This window comes from Myodes glareolus, chromosome 14, assembly GCF_982192425.1.
Source record: "Myodes glareolus chromosome 14, mMyoGla1.1, whole genome shotgun sequence".
Taxonomy (NCBI): Eukaryota; Metazoa; Chordata; class Mammalia; order Rodentia; family Cricetidae; genus Myodes; species Myodes glareolus.
In genome coordinates this window covers 15,866,772-15,886,105 of record NC_142039.1, presented here as the reverse complement: position 1 = coordinate 15,886,105, position 19,334 = coordinate 15,866,772, and the positions used below count along the sequence as shown (strand labels likewise).

Sequence of the window (19,334 nt, the reverse complement as noted above, 5' to 3'; positions counted from 1 at the left end):
AATGCTCTACTGTGAACTATATCCAAAAACATTTTCCTACTAACAAAAATTTAAACGGGATCTCACCACATTGCCTATACTGGCCTTGACCTTACTTCATAGGCCAAGGAACCCTGGACCTTGTCATCTTCCTTCCCCATCCTCCCACATTGTCGGGACTAGAGAACTGTGCCATGAGATCTGGCCGAGATGGTGATGGCTGTGGTGATGGTGGTGGTGGTGGTGATTACCATGCTGCTGCTGTTACTATTGTTAATCTTGAATTTTATTGAATGATTTGTGTGTGTGTGTAACTATCTATGTAATTGCAAGGTTTCTATTACTAATTATATTGGTTTGAGTCATTACATTTGCTAATTTATGCATGCCAAATCATCTGCACAACCTTGAGATAATACCTATTTGGTCACAGTGTAGTCCTTTTGGTGTGTAGTCAGAATTGGTTTGTGACCTTTTGTTGAAAACTTTTGTAATTTTGTTCATCAGTGATATTACTCTATAGTCCTTTTCTGTCCTGGCTGTGTTTATATACTCACGTGTTTTTGGTAAAAGGCTAATACTGGTCTCCTTGGGCAGGTTCACAAGGTTCTTGTCTTTCTTTTTCCCTCCTTCCTTCCCTCTCCTTCCTTCCTTCTTTCTTTTTTTGGTAATAGTTTGAGAATAACTTCTTTAGTTCTGTAAAAGCTGGGTAAAACATCAGTGAAGCCATCATACTCTGGGGTTCTTCTCTTTGTTAGGAGACATGTTGATTCTCATTCAGTCTCTCTCTCTCTCTCTCTCTCTCTCTCTCTCTCTCATTTTTCAAGACAGGTTTTCTCTGTGTAACAGTCCTGGCTATTGAACTCAGAGGTCCCCCTGGCTCTTCCTTCCTGGTGCTGAGATTAAAGGTATGTACCACCATTTTAATTCTCATGCATAACTTCCTGGAGGTTCCTCTCTCTGTCTCTCTGTCTGTTGCCTTCTGATGAGTCGGAGAAAGAACTGACTGTTTGTACTTCCTTCATAGGACAGGTAAACTTACTTTCCTACAATAAAGCAAACACTCACACACCAGGGGAATAAATAACCAAAATAAAAAATATGAGAGATTGATGACCAAGTGGCAAAGGGAAGGAACAAAGAAACCAAGGGCAGCCCTTTCTTGTCATGGATGGAAAATCAGCTTGACCAGTCTAACCTCTCCCATGCAGGTACGTCTAATCTTTTGCCATTATGCACCACATTGTCATCTACAAAGCCTTCATCTAAGAAGCATGAAAGTGAGTTCCAAAAAATAATTGTAAAAAAAGAGAACTCTCATAATATTTTAAGCAAGCTTATAATTGTGTGTAGGGCTATATTGATAACCGTCTTTGGCCTCATGCATCTGAATTCAGCCCACAGGCTGTAGGCTGGAGACAGTCAAATACAAGGAAATCATCATAATTATTTCTTATTTAAGATTTAAATGCTCACACTCTATTGGAAAATATTATTATGTCACCATGCATCCAACCATATCTTTAGCATTATTTTACCTGAAAAAAATATTCACAATAGAATATTAATTGAAGTAGCTATTTGCAACTATTTTCTAAGTGGCAAAACTATTTTATAGACATATATACAAACCCGTCATATGTGTGTGCGCATGTATGTGTGTCTATGTTTACAAACACACAGAAATAAATCAGTCATGATATCTAAAATGAGAAATAATCATTTCTTATTTTCATGGTTATGGTTATTTTATAAATTAACACCGAGCTGCGATTGACAACAACAAGCAAAATCCAAATGGGCAACACCATGTTACTCACTGATTAACTCACCCGCTGTTACACGACATACTTATTCATCAGCCATATATCGAACCCCTTTCTTCCAGTAGACTACACAAAGCATTATGGGAAGGAGGTTTCAGAAATGATAACTCCTACTTTAGGGGCTTTTACCATCTGGGAAGTCAAGAGATAGAGTTTCTGAGTTCTCGGGTGTCAGAATTCTCTCGTGTTTACCTAAAGGAAAGGTTAAAGCTTCCTTTTGGTGTAACAGACATTCTACCTGTGCTTCAAAAGCCCTTAGCACAATACTGCCTCTGATTGCTCAGATACCGGGGGCTGGAAAACAAACCCTGCAAAAGAACAGTGGAGAAGCTGAAGCTCTCCTTCAGCTGACTGAAGGCGAAATCACCTCTTTCCTCACTTGCATTTTCCTTTGACTTTACAAGGGAGGCAGTGAGTTTTACTGTCTGGGCAGGCTTAAAGAGAACAATGAAAATTGTTAGTACTATAGAACGCTACTTCCTTCTTTCATATCATCAAAAATAAACTGCCCTGTTCCCTTGACAATTCCTTTTTATATAGGCTAGTTATCCCTGTTTTTATTTTTGCCTTTGTGGAGAGAGGTCCAGAAGGGGTTAAATGCAACGCCTATTATAATTCAGTAACTTAGAAATGTAGAAAAAAAACCAACCCAGAAACCATTTTTCACAAATCTGGCCCAGGATGTCAGTGAAATTTAAGAAGAAAACCATACCTGTGAGAGAACCGTTGACACAAGATAGTAAATCTTTCTGAAAAAAAATATAATATTTCCCCATGCTTCTTTGCATAAAAAAAATCAACTGCTATCAGGAAATAGCAGAGAGACTCAACAGCCGTTTGGAGCTGAATACTACCTGCAAAATTATTTCCCCAAGGTTCCCCATGTATCCAGCCCTCTCTTCAGATAATAAATAAACTTGCTCGTTTTTGAACATCCAGTCTGACTCTTCATGCCGCGAGACCTCCAGGTGTGCACTGTCGCAGGAGGAGCCACGCTGGGTCCAATCAGTTCCTACATGATTGCCAGCAGGAAGCGGGTAATATTCATGACTACATCGCCCAGAGTGACGCGAGTTCTCTTTTGGAGGATGTGTTCTACGATAAAGTTAAGTAGTAGTAACTGCATGGGATTAGGCGAATCAGAGTCACCTTCATACAGAGAGTCCAGGGAAGGCCATTGGCAAGGGCGCCAGCCATTGCATCACAACTGCCAGAGGTTCCCACGCCCACTCTAAGCTCACACAAACTAAGAATATGAATGATGCTGTTCTTTATCACTTCTTTGTGTGAATATGTATACATTTGTGTGTATGCACATGTATGCGTATGAGCATGTATGTGCCTGAAGGCCAGATGGCACTGCATGTCTTCCTCAATCATTTTCCACTTTATATTTTGAGACAGACAGGGTGTCTCACTGAACCTGGAGTTTGCTGATTCGGTTGGACTGGCTGGCCACCAAGCAAGCATCCTCCTGTCTCTACCTCCAGGGCACTAGGATTATAGATGCATGCATCTCATGCCCCACTATTTTATTTGGGTTCTGGGATCTAATTCGGGTCCTCATGCTTCTGTAGCAATCAGTTTACCAACCAAGCTATCTCCCTAACACATCTGTTATCACCATTTCAACCAAAGATTTTCAATTCGGAATAACTTTCAGATGGTTCTCAATATATAATCATGCCCTTTATGGCTTTCTATGATGTTGAAAAAGTGTACCTGCCTAATATCATAATTTCCATCATTTCTTTCCATTATTATTTATTTATATTATATGAAGTACTCAACATTATTATAGGAAAGACTGCAGTTAGATGATTTTGTTCAACTGTAGTCTAAAATAACTGTTTTGAGCATAATTAAAGTCATCTAGGCCGAGTTAGAATATTTAGAAGCTTTGGTATGTTAAATATGTTCTTGACTGCTGATAGTTTCAATGTAGGATGGATTAAACATAGCATAAACCCATCATAAACTGAAGTCATGTACTTCTAGACTAGCTATTGTGTCTCTTTTACGCTCTGTCTTGAGGCATGGAGATACTGGAGGGAGTCTAGGAGTTAGGGAGCCTGTTGTTCCTGGTGACCTCTAGTTCCTCCCATTTCTGTTCCCTTGAAGACAACATAGCGGCAGGACCTGCCAGGACATTTAACTCTGGCAACCTAATAGTTGTCCAGGCTGTCTTCCTGTAATCCATGCAGAATACTTCTGTAATGTGACCTGGATGATTTGGGCTTGGGGGTATGGAGACACAGGAAGAGGTGGCCAGGATTGTTAGACTGAAGACAATACTAGACTTTAGAACATATCTGGGCATTTGGAAATAGGTAGAGTGATGTAACTTCATCAACACTATCGCTCTGTCTCACTGTGCTCGCATACGGAACAAGGGTAGCTCAGCTGAGTGTTCTCTATGTTCTTGTCCCCACCACTGAGTCTTGGAGTCACCTTGTTTATCCTCCGGTCACTTGAGTGCTTCATCAGGACAGAACTGCCTCCCCTACTCCCACTTCTCAATTTAGTGGAATCCAATTACAGGCCGGGACACCCAACCTGTCTTTGCTTGTCATTGGGTTGAAGTTTCCCTTGATTTAAAGATGTTCCTCTTCTAGGAGAATTTATGATTTTGTTCAAAATGATTGCAGTGCTGTGCGGCATTTTCCTGCAGTGGTTCTTAACCTGTGGATCGCAACCCTCTTGACAAATCCCTTTCTCTAAAAAATATTTACATTGGTGTTCATAATAGTAGTGAAATTGCAGTCATGAAGTAACAATGAAAATAATTTTATGGTTGGGGCCACCACAACGTGAGAAATTGTATTGAAGGGTCACAGTGTTGGGAAGGTGGAGAGCCATTTGCCTGCTGTAGCTCTCCTACAGTGTCTACACACACGTCAGTCAAAGGGGCCTCAGCAGCATTTGAAGGGTCACAGAGGTCGTCCAAAGACTTCTTCCATCTTTAATGAGCCTTGGGAAACTATCTAACTTTCTTGTTGAAGTGGGTACCGGTTGCTTTAAAAACATACTGGAAGTGAGAGGAGAGAGAGTCAATGAAACTGTCCACTCAAAAATAATTGTTTATTAGGAGAGTTTTGAAAGAGTGGAAGGAAGTTCATCATGTACTAAATCATCTCAAGTCAATGCTAACTGCAAAATCTGGTGTTAATTCCTTTATTGTGCGGTCCTGGGGTTTGAACCCAGGGCCTCACACATATTTATGTGATAGGCAAGTACTTTACCATGGAATTATAGCCCCAGCCCTCTTTCTGCCTTTTATTTGGGGATAGGAACTCATTGAGTTTCTCAGGCTGGGCTCTGAAGTCAGGCAGGCACTGAGCTTCCACTCGTCCTGCCTCAGCTTTCCTGGTACTGGAAACTACAGGCCTGTGCTCCCAAGTGCAGCTCAAGTCCTCTTTCTAACTGCAAAAGAAAGCGAGCAGGACCCACCTGAACAAAGAACTATATTTGAGATGGTCAGGTGCCTTCTACAGGGACTGCTTTGTTTTTCCTCTGTAAGGTAGCAACTTATTTATTTCTGTATGTGGGCTGTCATTGCCAGACCAGCACCGGCAGAGAGAGTGCCTAAGGCATCACGTTCACATCTGTGAAGAAATGGGAGCCTGAAGTCGAAGGAGAGGCTTTTCATACCCAAGAAATCCCAGCTGTATGAAACATCAAGCCTATTGAGTATGAAAATACTGAGGTTCTGAAATAACTGCTTCATCCAGGAAGGAGAAGCCTCCACTAGAGCAGAGAGAGCCACATAAAGGCAGATGCCTTTAAGCAAATCCCTTGCCTTGGGTCCCACCTTAAGTTAACTGCCTCTGCTGCAGCCCTCCTTAGCAAGATTCTGTTTGTTCTTTTTGGAGTAAATGTAATATTTGACTTCTTCAGCCTACGGGGATTAAATTTTTATATAAAATATTTTTTAAAGTAACATTAGCTGTTGGAACGAGAAAGCTTTTCTTTTCATCTCTGTGCCATGCAATGCCGCAATCAGTTTCAAATAAAAATCAATTCAAATAAATTGAAAATTCCGTTGCTCTGTTGCACTGGCAATGGGTCAGCTACTCAGGGACTCCGTGTGGCTATGGTTATTGTACTGGCCAATGCTGACTTAGAACATTTCCCTTACCATGACAAGACCAGGAAGGGGGGGGGCTGGGAAGACAGGGCAGTTTGTTAACGCTTGAGGACCTGAGTTTGAGGCCCAGCAAAAATGTGAAAAGCTGGACGTGGTAGCACAGTGTGTATTGTAATCTCAGCTCTGGAAGACAGAGACAAGAGGACCCCTGGAGCTTGCTGCCCAGCTACACTTGCTAAACCAATAAGTTCGATGAGAGAGCCCCTCTCCCAGCAAAAAAGGTGGAGAACGAGGTAGTTACTCTACACCAACCTCTGGTCTGCATACACATAAACACATAATATACATACAGTATATACCACTCATCCCCTGACACATGCACACACACACACACACACACACACACACACACACACACACTACACTACAGAAAGGTCACAAATGGTTTAGAACTCAACTTGCAGTATATACATATGTTTGTATTCCCGGAAGCTTTCCGGTGCTCCAGTGGAATGCCTTCCTAGATGAGCAGACATCATTAGGAGTGGGGACTAAGAAAACAAAGATCCCACAGAGCCCATGTGATTCTGGCTATCTGGAAAATAAGTTCAGACTTGCTGAGTAACCAGACTATTTCCTGGATGTTGCAAAAATGCGACTTCTTTTCCTGACCCTGAAGGGATTTCCCAAGACCCCTTCCTGCTTTCCCACTTCACCGGAAAAAGCCTAGGGAAAGTGCATCCACAATCTGATTGACCCTCCCTGCACCTTGTGAACCTCCTGCTTATGGTGCATTTGTGGTTCTCTCATGCTTAATCCAGCAACAGCCTTCTTCTCCTGGATGGGGACCAGCTGAAACCTTGCACGGAGGTGGGGGCCCATGATTCCAGCCTTTTAAATGCAACAAGGTCAATGCCAAGGAAAAGTAGAATGAAGGGTAACAGCTTGGTTATCGTGGGAGAGGAGGAGGGCCCTCTTACCTGCTCTGGTATAGGCTGTGTGCTTTAACAAGCACAATGGTTAACCTCAGAGCCTAGCACTCTGCCAGATTCCCATTCTTCTTACAATTTACTATCTGTCCTTGTAAATGGATTCGGACAGAAAGACTCACTCCTTGCTAGCTTTCCCAGCGACTCGTTCTCCTGTCCACTTGATGTACAGCATGGCCTGTTACCAGCGACATAAGCCCAGAAGCTGATTGGTTGCTAGGTTCCTTTCAAAGCTCGACATCCAGATAATCTAATGGATGTTCACATAACCGCGAAGATGTACAGGGCACTCATAAACTTCTCAACACACAAGTTCACATTGCTTCCCTCCAGCCCAGCAACAAACTGACAAGCAGCCAGCACTAAACTTGTGGGAACTTGCAGTTAAAGAGAAATCTCACCACCTCAACTAACTTCATACTAGAAGCCTGTGATTTGAATTCTAACACATCTCATCCAGTTCCTGCTCTGCTGTGCTGCTTGCTCCTTTCTTTCCTCTGTCTCTTACTAGCACACACAAGACCTCTTGTTAATCACCTACCTAAAGATTCAAACTTTAACAAGGGAATCTAATGAACTACTTTTTTTTTGATTTTGTTTTGCTTGTTTGTCTTTGTTGTTATTTTAGGGTCTGGCATTCAAACCCAGAGTCTTCTTCACAAGAGAAGAAGAACAAAATCCTAAAAACAAAATCCAACCCCAATGCTTGTTTTTAATCACAAACCAGACTGGAGGGTGATAGCAACAGATTCACACGCCATTGGTAATAATAAAAATTGGATTTAATTTGCCTATGAAGTTATTGCTTCCAGACCAAACCAATGACTTTAAAAAATCGTTCATGATATTAGGCTGAATACCTGTATTTCGATCGAGTGTTATGCACAAGTCACCCCAGTATTTGTTACTCTATTATTTATAATAATAAAAATCTAGACAGGAGACCCAAAATGTTCAGAAGAAGGAAATGGATGATGAACAATGTATTTCTTCTCTGGCAAGGGGTGTAACCATCAGGAGTCATGCTTCTGGAGAACAGCTAATAGCATTCCTGACATATAAAATGTGACTTCAACCTGGACCTCAATCTCTCCGTCTGTAAATAATGTTTACTACGCTGTCCTTTCCCTACTTTAGGCTTTCTGTAAAGGTTAAATGAAATAGACTTCATAAATTGCTTAACACAATGCCGAACACAGGTAAGAGACTCATAAATGCCAGCTCTTGTGACAGCTCATGTGACAAAATATACATATAGATAAAAGGAAGCTTACCAATGTGAACACACACAGAATACAGGTAAGGCAGTAACAGAAGGAATCCCAACAGGGAGATTGCTAGTGACTTGCATTTCCTTCTTTTTGAAGATATTTATTTTCATTTAAATGTATGTGCACGCGTGTGTATTTGCGTTTATGTGTACTGTATGTGGTTAGGTGCCCAGGGAATCCAGGAGAAGGTGGAGGATCCCTGGAGCTGGAGCTGCAACTGTCCCATTTGTGGGCTGAGAACTGATCTTAGGTCCTCCATAAGAGTAGTATGCTCTCTTAACTAATGGGTCATCTCTCCAGCTCCAAATTTTTTTCTTTATACTGGTTGGATTTTCCCTGTTGTATAATGTGATCACCCTAAGCCACAGATGCAAAGTCCAAAATTCTCCAACATATGCTACATTTGATTGCAATGTGAAGTCACAAATAGTCAATTTCCCAAGTGATCTCATGAGAAATTAAATAGACCTGCTAAATATTGCGTAAAATTAACTGCACTGGGGCTGGAGAGATGGCTCAGAGGTTAAGAGAATTGCCTGTTCTTCCAGAGGTCCTGAGTTCAATTCCCAGCAACCACATGGTGGCTCACAACCATCTGTAATGAGGTCTGGTGCCCTCTTCCGGCCTGCAGGCATATACACAGAAATAATATTGTATACATAATAAATAAATAAATATTTAAAAAAAATTAACTGCACTGTCTGAACATAAAGGGTGAGTGAAATATAAGTGATGGGTGTGATAAGGCTTGAGCACCATTCCCCAGAATCTCATGTGTGTATACATGTGTGTATACATGTGTGTATACAAATGTTCCAAAATTGGAAACAGTTATGGTTTGGGATAAGAGGTTCTTATTCTACACAGTGAACACAGTGAGCTACATTTGCAAATTATTAAAAGCCAGTGTAAGTTCGCCTTAAGATAATGAAAGCAAAGTTGTGGACTAAGCACCTGAGGCTGTCTCACAGAGCTCAGAATTTGGGGCTGAGGTTATGGCTACTAAAGGAGTAGTCTGTGCCCAGGCTGCCTACTGTTTGGGTTAGCTCAGGTCCTTGGTAAGGCATACCACCCCACAACAGAATTCCAACAGCCCTCTTAAGTTGTCCTCACCATCACACACCTGCATTTATGTACCAGGTGGACACTGTGGGGAAGGTCAAGATCTTTTCTAGATAGCCCTGAGAGCCCAACGGGCCAAAGCTCATCGCAGCAACTCCATCTATGGGTGGAAGGGGAAACCCTGCAAACTTCCTATCCAGGACTCCTAACCCTGGCCTTCTGTGTTCTTATGAGGACAAGTCTCCTCTTCCTATAGACTTGAGATGTCAAATTCAGAATGATCTCTGATTTTGAGATGATTCCTAAGTCATTCCTGATTCCAGAGTCTTCCATTTATAAGGAGATAAACTGAGTCCCACAGAGGGGTTGCTCTTTAGCTTGTACAGAACGAGACTTCAAGTTATTAAAATAATGTTACACTTCCAGGGTGGATGGAAAAGTTTTTCCCCAGAGTGGTCCCAGTTCCTGCCGCAGTCCCCCTTCTACACTCTGTGGCTGTCAGATGTTTCTGAAGCTGTTGTATTTTCTAGACCTGTGGGTGAGCCTTGGGTCCCTCCTTGTGCCTTTGTTTGACTGTTCTGTTCAAAAGTAAAGCAGGGAGAGTCTCTGTGGAATTCTTTTCTCAACATCTGAATGATCTCTCTCCCTTTTTGAGTAGTTCTCACCAGGACTAGTCAAACAGATTAATTGATAACATTTCAGAACATGAAAACAATCAGTTGCTCATTCTTATGGACAGCTAACTTTGTGTTTATTCTACCCTCTACCAACGCTGAGCGGGCAGCAAAAGATTCCAATCTTAAGTGACAAGTGAGAAAACTGAAGCTTGGACAGTCAGACAACCTGCTCGGGGCCTTAGGGCCAGCAAGGGGCAGACCCTGACCTGGCCTGAGTCGGCCAATGTGAGGCTGGGCTTTTGATTACTAGACTCTTGATCTCTGTGTTCTATTGTAGCCCATTAAAGATGTGTGCAGTTACTTTATCCATTGCTGTGACAGGCTATTCCTGAAGGGATGCACTGTTTATTCTGGCTCACAGTCCATTGTGGCAGAGAAGGAATGGGGGCTGGAGCTGACTTGTTCATGGCAGTGAGACTTGTCATGTCTGTTTACTTCATGGTGGCATATAGGAACCAGAGAGCTCAAATTTGAATATACGAGTCAGCTGTGGGTACGCTATAATCTACAAGTCCTGACTTCATCAGCCAGCTAAGTTCAACAACCTCCCCCAACAATACCATTGAGTGGGAACCAAGTGATCAAATGAGGCATGGCTAGTGAAAATAGCCTGGTAACCCAGGACTCCAGATGACACCAGCCATGTCTCCTTGTTTTCCAACAAAGCACTTAGCAACCATGACCCTGGTTGCATGGAACTACACACAACCCTCAAACAGATACAAACACACAAGCAAAGCAACTGGGCTTCTTTACTATATTGCTTACTAGCAATCCTTAGGAACTCACCCCCTACCCCATTTGCAGTCAAGCACAGCCTGAAACATCCTGGAACTAGGGGCAGTGGATTGATCCTTTCTAAACTAGTTTTAAGTGTTAAGTTTTCTTTAAGGCAAACCATTTTCACTAACAGAACTTTTAGGATGAATCTCCTCTTTACTATCTTATGCCTATGCATGCTTCGGTATGCATATGACTAAAAATCAGATGACACATGACAAAGGATGTGCTCAGTGAACAAGATTTTGCATAATGCAAGCCTGTCAATCAAAACAGGACAAATTCATATACCACCCATAGCAAACAATTCCTCTACTGGACTCATAGGTGATGTAGGACTCCCCTCTGTATGCTGTGAATATCATGGGTTAATAAAGGAACTGCTTTGGGCCGATAGCAGAACTATATGGGAACAGAGCTAGGCAGGGGGAAACTAAACTGAATGCTGGGAGAAAGAAGGGCCAAGTCAGAGAGAAGTCAGACAGACACTGGAACTTTAGCCAGTAAGCCACAGCCACATGGTGGTACACAGATTACAAGAAATGGGTTAAATTAATAAGTAAGAGTTAGCCAATAAGAAGCTAGGGCTAATGGGCCAGGCAGTGATTTAAATAATATAGTTTCTGTGTGATTATTTCGGGGCTGAGCAGCCGGGAACCAACAATCGGCCTTACTCTAACACATAGGGGAGGCCACAAACAGTTCTTGAGTAGGTCTCATTCAGCCTGAAGCTCTCTTGCTACATATCTAACTTATACTTTTGTTTTGTCTTTGAATAAAATGACTTGCTGATTTGCTATTTGTGTTTGCTTCTTCAGCCAAGAAAGCCTGAAAGCATTCTGTCTGGACACAAACATGGATGACAGACACATGAGTCCACAGGGACCATCTCACATTGAAAACATCATTGTTTTTGTGAGCAAAGAGACAGAAGGGTCAGACATGTCTACAGCATTATGTCTGGGATTAAACACAAGTGTACATGTTTGGAAAGAGCCAATTACCATTTCTCTTAAGTCCTTCCTCTCCTCTCCTTCTTGCTGACAGTATCTTAGCGGTAAAGGTTAGATTTCATTCTTTTGGGTCGTCTTTACCTCTATCTATAGCATAGCAAATGACAAACATCTACCTGGAGCAAGCTAGGGAATTCCAAATTCTTTTCTTTTTGAATCAGTCAACCACCCCCATCATATGTGTGTACATACATACCACAACATGAGCCATGCTGGTCCACACCTCCCACCTTATCTTAGAGACAGAGTCTCATCCTAGAGACAGATTTCAGGCTAGCTGGCAGGACTTTGAGAAATTCTCCCGTCTCCTCCTTCCACCTCTCCACAGGTATGCTGAGATTATAGACACTTGCACTCCTGCGTCCAGCTTTACGTGGGTTCTTGAGATTTAAGCCCAAGGACAAGCTTACAGGACAAGCTGCCCCACCCCCACTGAGCCATCTCCCCAGGCTGGACTTTGTAAAGTTCTAAAGATCAGGAAGTATTTAGGGCTGGGTTCTAAGAGTTAAGCAAAAATCACAAGAAAGGATTCCAATTAAGTGACTTGGAAAACTGTCACCCATTATAACACATTATAAACCAATTTCCTAATGGAAGTTGGAGAGGGGCTGCCAGAGAGAGATTTACATCTAAAGGGCTTAAAAGCCTGGAGTCCCCCTCACTGATGCTTTAGCCCATGGAAAAGGCTGGTGCTTCTTGTCTTTTTACTAGAAAACCATGACATAATGAGGTGGTGTCAAGCTATAAAACAAGGCCTGGGGTGTGACTAGACATAGCCTTTGATGTTCAAGAACAGTTGTGTCTTTGTCTGGGTTGAAGAAAATGTGCCCCAGGACACTTCCAAATTGGCCCTCCTCTCCCAGGGGAAGAAGAAATGGAGGCTCCTGAGTACCGCACCTCCTCCCTACTATGGGATTCTCCATAACAATGTGCCACTCAGCAAAGTCCACAGCATCACCAAAGCCTTAGTATTAGCAGTGCCAGGAGAAAGCCGGGGAAGAATATTAATTATTAGAGATGGTACACCATTATCCTTTTGCCTCTTTGGACATTTTATGTCTAGCAAGAGATAGGATGGCTCCAGCCATCTTCATCTAAATGACATCCATCCCTACTCAGCTGTATCAAATGTTTTCCCTGGGCTCCTGACACCCAGTGATCTTATTTCCACTCAGTGGGAAAGCAGATCCATGCTCCCGATAGTAAAAGTCATTTTGCTTCTGAAATGTTGGTCACAAGCTCAGCTCTGTTACGAAAGGATGCTAGGGGAGGTGCATGCGTGCATGTGCGCACACACACACACACAAACACACACAGTGTTTCACTTACTGTGGCATTACATCTCAAAACCCATTGAAAACTAGAAATAATGCAAACAGAAAATACATCTAATGCACCTGACCTATCCAGCATCAGAGCTTACAGAGTACTGCCCGCTGCATTCCCTCTTGAGTGCACAGGAGCGGCAGCCTGATGCCACCACCAAGGAGCAGGAGAAAATGACGCGGCTACATCACATAGTGCTAAACAAAAAGAGATCAAAATTCAGGATTCAGAATATGATTCTCATTAAACGCAGCTTCCCACCATCAGGAAGCTGAAAAACCACTCACGGAACCACTGTATATCAGAGACTTTGCACATTACCCTTAAAGTATCCAAAGATGCCTCAAAGCCTTAACGGGTGAGTGGCTGAGAGAAAGCCCACAGGTGACTCTGTGACGATACTTGATTAAAAAAATAAAAACAGATGATGTGCTGTTTCAAAGGAGAAAATTTCAAAATTTCAAAACCATGATGCCTTAGAGCTGCTGAGTGGGAGACTGAGTGGCTCATCACCACCCAGGCATAGCTGCGAGAGGGCTGTGTTTGTGTGTGTGGTTTTCACAATAGCTCAGGTGCATGTTTATTGTGTCTTCTTCCTCTGCTTCGACCCCACGGCCATGGAGACACTGGGAAGGTCTTAGTCAGTGTTCTATTGCTGTCGCAACTCATTCAACTGGAGTTTGCTTACAGTTTCAAAGGTTTAGTCCGTTATCATGATGGCAGCCAACATGGAAGTGTGCAGGCAGACACTGGAGTCATAGCTGGGAGCTACAACCTGATCTGTAGGCGGAGAGATTGACTGGGTCTGGTTTGGGTTTTGAAACCTCCAAGTCCACCCCCAGTGACATACTTCCTCCAACAAGGTCACACCTACTCCAACAAGGCCACAGTCCGAATCCTTCTCAAGTAGTGCCACTCCCTGATGAAAAAGCACTCAAATATATGAGCATATATGTTGGGGGGTTGTGTGTGTGGGTTATTCTTATTGAAACTGCCACAGAAAGTCTTGCTTGAAGTCGGCAGGTTCTCAGAAGATTCACTCAAGGAAAACCAAGGCTAGGTTCAGAAACATACATCAGAAAATTCCTGGTTATTATAGTGAATTTATGTCATAGATTCAAGTAAGTAGATGTTTTGAAAATATTTTCATAATCTTATTTTTACATTGTGTGTGTGTGTGTGTGTGTGTGTGTGTGTGTGTGTGTGTGTGTGTGCAGGAGCTCACATACAAGTATGTGTGCAATATAGAAGCCAAAGGATGCTGGTCCTTAGGTACGACCCACATGTTTGCTATTTAAATTGAGAAAAGGGTCTCTTGTGGGCTTGGAGCTCACCTTTGTGACCAGTTAGGTTGCACTGGCTGGTTAGCCCACATTTTGGGACTCTGCTTGCTTCTGTCTCTGTACCAGGATTGCCAGTGCGTGCCATCACTTCGGATTTGTTAATGTGGGTCTGGGTGCTCAAACTCAGGTCCTCATATTTGCACAACAATACTTTACAGACACAGTCATCCCTCAAGCCCCTGGTCTCATTTTACTTTGTGCAACGACCTAGAAGAGCAGGTGCTATGACTACTTTTGAGCCTAGAGAGGGCAAGTAGCTTGGCCAAGATCACACACATAGCGACGAACTGTGGATCCAGTTTTCAAACCTTTTTTTTTTTTTTTAAAGTGATACCAGGTCTATAAGATACAAAGACATAATTTCTTGGGGGGATACTCTGGTCTAAGGTGCTCCGTACAGGCAAAGCCATCCTCTGGAATGAAGAGCGCCAGAGAGAATGGAAGTGCCCTACTGCTTCATCTCCATAAATCCTCCTCTCAGCTAACGTGCCTTCCTCCCTAGGTGATGGCTATCAGAGTCCACGGGAGTGGCACCTCCTAAAGACATACAGTGCCCAACTTGCATGCTCAACAAAGTGGCCCTGAATGTGGTCCTCCAAAGTCCTTCTCAAAGCGCACATCTGGGTAGCAATGGGCCACACAGCGCCAGCTTGGCTGAGGATCCTCTTTTTATAAGCTGAATGAACTGGGACAAATCACCTAATATTTCTGGCCTCTGCATTCTCTTCGGAAAATAAAAGAGTGGAACAAGGTTATTCATAAGGGACTTGCAGCCTCTAAAACTCCACAGCAGATCATTTGAACCCAAAGAATGAATGGATCCCCCATTACTTAATATTATGTTATTTTTATATTATTCTCATATATCTCTATTTTTATCTATCACATTTCTCTAATAATTCAGGAGTCTTTTCCAAACAAGAGCTCAAGATCCCCAATCAATACTTACTGACTTTATTTTAATATACAGAGCCCTGCCATTCACTTGTATATTAGTCTCTTTGAGGTTACTATAACAAAATATCCAAAGCAAAGTTACTTAAAAAGAAAATGAGGTTTGTTCAGCTTGCTCTTCTGGACACTGGAAGTCCAAAAGCTTGGCTGCCCCCTGGGTGTGTCACACCGTGGTGATGTGAGTGAAAGCGATCACACATGAACATGCGGCCACAGAGAACACAGGAACTTTTTATAGCAGTCCCTTCCATAAGAACTAAGGGTATCCCAGGTGAATTACACGCATTTTTTTTTCAGGGGAAATAGCCCACAACAGCCTGGAGGCCTCTCCCTAGGCCCTGTCTCCTGAAGGTCCCACTACCTTTTAGCATCAACGTCTGGATGACCAAGTTTACAAAGCAGAGCATTGTGGGCTACTCTTCAGTCACATTTGAACTACTGTACCCTGTATGTGGCAAGCATTCTGTGTGCCTGAAACTATGCCCTCATAGTATCACTACAGAGAACAAAAACTGTTAACATTTTGAAAACAAGAGGAAGGAAACCAACTGTGATTTTTAAAATGTGCTTTGTGCTATACCTAATCATAAACAAAGCCTAAAAAAGTAATAGCACTTATGCTAAGATATTCTTGAACACAATAGTATATAAAAATGAGTCATATAAATAAAGATAAGTCATATGAAAAAAAACCCACACCATTCCATTTTCCAACTTATTAGTGCCAAAAACTTCGAGCAAGCACAATGACCTGAGCCTCTTAGTTTATATCTAAAATAAAATGTGAAATTTTAAAATGGTAAAGCTGGGGGGCTGAGGAGATGTCTCACTAGGTAAGAGCATTTGCTCGGCAAGCCTGAGGACCTGAGTTCATATCCCCAGCACTCCCGTAAAATGTTTGGAATGGCTGTTTATGTCTTTAACCCCAGCACTGTTGAGCATGGAGACAAGAGGATAGCTGGGACTTACTGGCTGCCAGGCTAGCTCTAGGTTCAGTGACACATCCTGCCTCAAAGGAAGAAGCCAAGAGTGTTGGAGCAGGACACCTGAATCCTGACTTCCTCACAGGTGTGTGTGCATCACACACACACACACACACACACACACACACAGAGAGAGAGAGAGAGAGAGAGAGAGAGAGAGAGGGAGAGAGAGAGAGAGAGAGACATAGATACACAGAGAGAGAGACACACACACAAACACATCAGAGTTGTCCTGTTGAAAAGTCATAACAACCACCAGTTAAACAGAATGGTAGATCCCATCAACTCTAGGAGCCATTGTCTTGATGTGAATGGAAAAGTCTTAGAAAATAATTGTTTCCCCAGAGGCTCAAAAGTTACTTTAAATTCCAGGTGTACACTTTAGTGGAAAACAAGCCAGGCCTTCAATAATTCCAACCATCATTATGCACTGTTCAGGGGTGAAAGGACCCAGAATGTCTGTGCTGTCTGCCACCATTGCAGGGTGTTGTTTAAAAGTTAATCTAACACCAGAATATAATTTTTAGGACCACAGACTGCTGAATCTTTGCCAAAGCATTAAAGAATGACTGACTGACTGACTCTCTCTCTCTCTCTCTCTCTCTCTCTCTCTCAGCTGTGATTTTGATTTTTTTTAACTTCATAAATTAAAAGTAAGAACATAATTTTATAGTCTGGAGTCTTTCTCTGAGACAGAAAGAGCAAGAAGCTGGTGGGCGATTACACAATACAGCAGAGGTAATCTCACAATTCCCCACAGGATACAAAGGTAGGGTGTACAGAGGTGTCTCCCACGCATGTGGGAAGCTTTTCTTAGGTCTTCTATTTGCAGATCTTGAGAAAGCTTAAAAGAATACTGCAAACATATGAGTGAGGGTAGGTATTAACCAGCCAGTCAGGAAACTCACCGAGTTTCACCCAAGAACAATCAAAGCCTACTGAGAAAAGCACTATTACCTTCATTAAGACACTGGGCACCAAGTGAAACTGATACCTACCAGAGTGTCCACCAGCAGGTAGATCCAGAAAAGTCTTCCCTTTGTGTGGAACCACCAGCAAATGGCGTAAGGCTTGGGCACAGAAGAAACAGGTGCACACAAAGGTCGCTTGCTAGGAAGCGTAGAAGTGAAGTTACCATGTCACCAAATGTGCTATCTTTTTGATGGAAGGGGAAGATCCTCTTCTGGACCACATCAGGACTATGGGAAGAGCTAGATTCAAAGCTTGTCCTAAATAGGTATGGGATGACAGCTCCATCTATAAGGGTCTAGAGGTTGTGAGAAGCAGAGCCAAACCTGAGTTTTGGTGAAAATGGAGACCTAGTTTCATTGCTTCAAGGACAGTGGAGAATGAAGGCCTGAGGGGTCAGATGGGATAACTCAAGGAAGGCCCTGATAGGAACAGATACCAAGGACAAACACTGTTACCACAGCCTGTTAGTGCTAACCCTCCATGGTGTGATCTGGGGTACACTGTTTCTTCTTGCGTTTCATTAGTGTATTAATATTTTTATATCCTTCTCATTTTAATTGTTTGGATAGGCATGTGCTGGACATTTTTCCCCTTCAACTTTCTACCCTTTACCCTGCCCCCCATGCTCCCAATTTACTCAGGAGATCTTGTCTTTTTCCCTCTTTCTAGGCAGATCCATGTATATGAGTATTAATGTTTTACCAATACATATTAATGGGATGCTATGTGGTACTCCCATTCATGCACATTATATATATTGATCACATCCATCCTCTTTCTGCACCCTTCCTGGTCCTTAGTAATCAGTATTCTATTTGCTGGCCAGCTTGTTGTAACTTCATAGATAAGAGTGATTATGCAACATTTACCTTTATGTCTCTGGTTTATTTTACTTACATAAAACCCTCTAGTTCCATACAGTAATAAGATAGCATTCCTCTTTACGCATGAATAATATTACCTCCCCGTGTGTGTGTGTGTGTGTGTGTGTGTGTGTGTGTGTGTGTGTGTGTGTGTGTGAGAGAGAGAGAGAGAGAGAGAGAGAGAGAGAGAGAGAGAGATGGATTCTTTATCCATCCATCTGTGTGTTTATTCGCAGAAACGTACTCAGAAGTAGAGCAGCTGAATCATACAACAGTTCTATGTCTAGTATTCTGAGGACAGTCTATACTACTTTCTATTGTAACTAAACTAATTTACATCTTTTTTCTTTAAAACTGGATTGGTAGTCTTATATCATCACTTCATGTTAGAGAAATTTCCAATCATATCTGTATTTGCTAATTTAAGGAGTTCCCATGTCAGTAATTTTATGTTTGAACCCATCAGTGCTACCAAAGTTCTGTGTTGATGGAGTAGAGGGACTTTAGCTATTTATTTTTTAAATAGCAGCCTTATGACTGTGCTTCTCTTGAAGGAAGGTAAGTGCCTCTGGTGGCTTTGGGCATCCCTGTATTTTTTTTTTGTTTTTTTTATGAGAAAGTAATTTTATTAAATTATAAAAGTTTCCATTTCCGCCCCTCCTCCCAACACCCTCCCACTCCCCCCATTCCCTCTCCTCCTCCCTCTCCATCCCTAAGAGCAGTCAGGGTTTCCTGCCCTGTGGGAAGTTTAAGTTCCTCCCCACTCCCTCCAGGTCCAGGAAGGTGAGTATCCAAACAGACTGAATCCCCAAAATCCAGTATATGCAGAGGAAACAAGTCCCAGTGTCATTGTCAATGGCTTTTCAGAAAGACTCCGGGCCAGCCACATTCAGAGAATCCGGCCACATTCAGAGAATCTGGTTTGGAAGGGGAGAGGATTAGAGAGAAGGGAGTAGGGGAGGAATGGGGAAAGCTCGGTGGACTGGGATGGGGGGGAGGGAGGAAGGATGGATATGGGATCAGGGAAGAATATATTTCAACTAAGGGAGTCATTTTATGGTTTACAGGAGACTTGATTATAAATGGGATCCCAGGTCCAAGGAGAGATCCCCAGATTGTTCTCTGGACAGAGGAGAGGGTGCCTGAATCGGCCATGGCCCATAACCATACTGATGAATATTTTGCTTATCACCATAGAACCTTCATCTG

General features: G+C 42.6%; 1 protein-coding gene across 1 annotated transcript in view; it reads right to left on the bottom strand.

Moving 5' to 3' along the window:
- Frmd4a (FERM domain containing 4A) overlaps positions 1-19,334 on the bottom strand; it is a 601,861-nt gene that overhangs the window by 476,454 nt on the left and 106,073 nt on the right. The window lies entirely within an intron of this gene.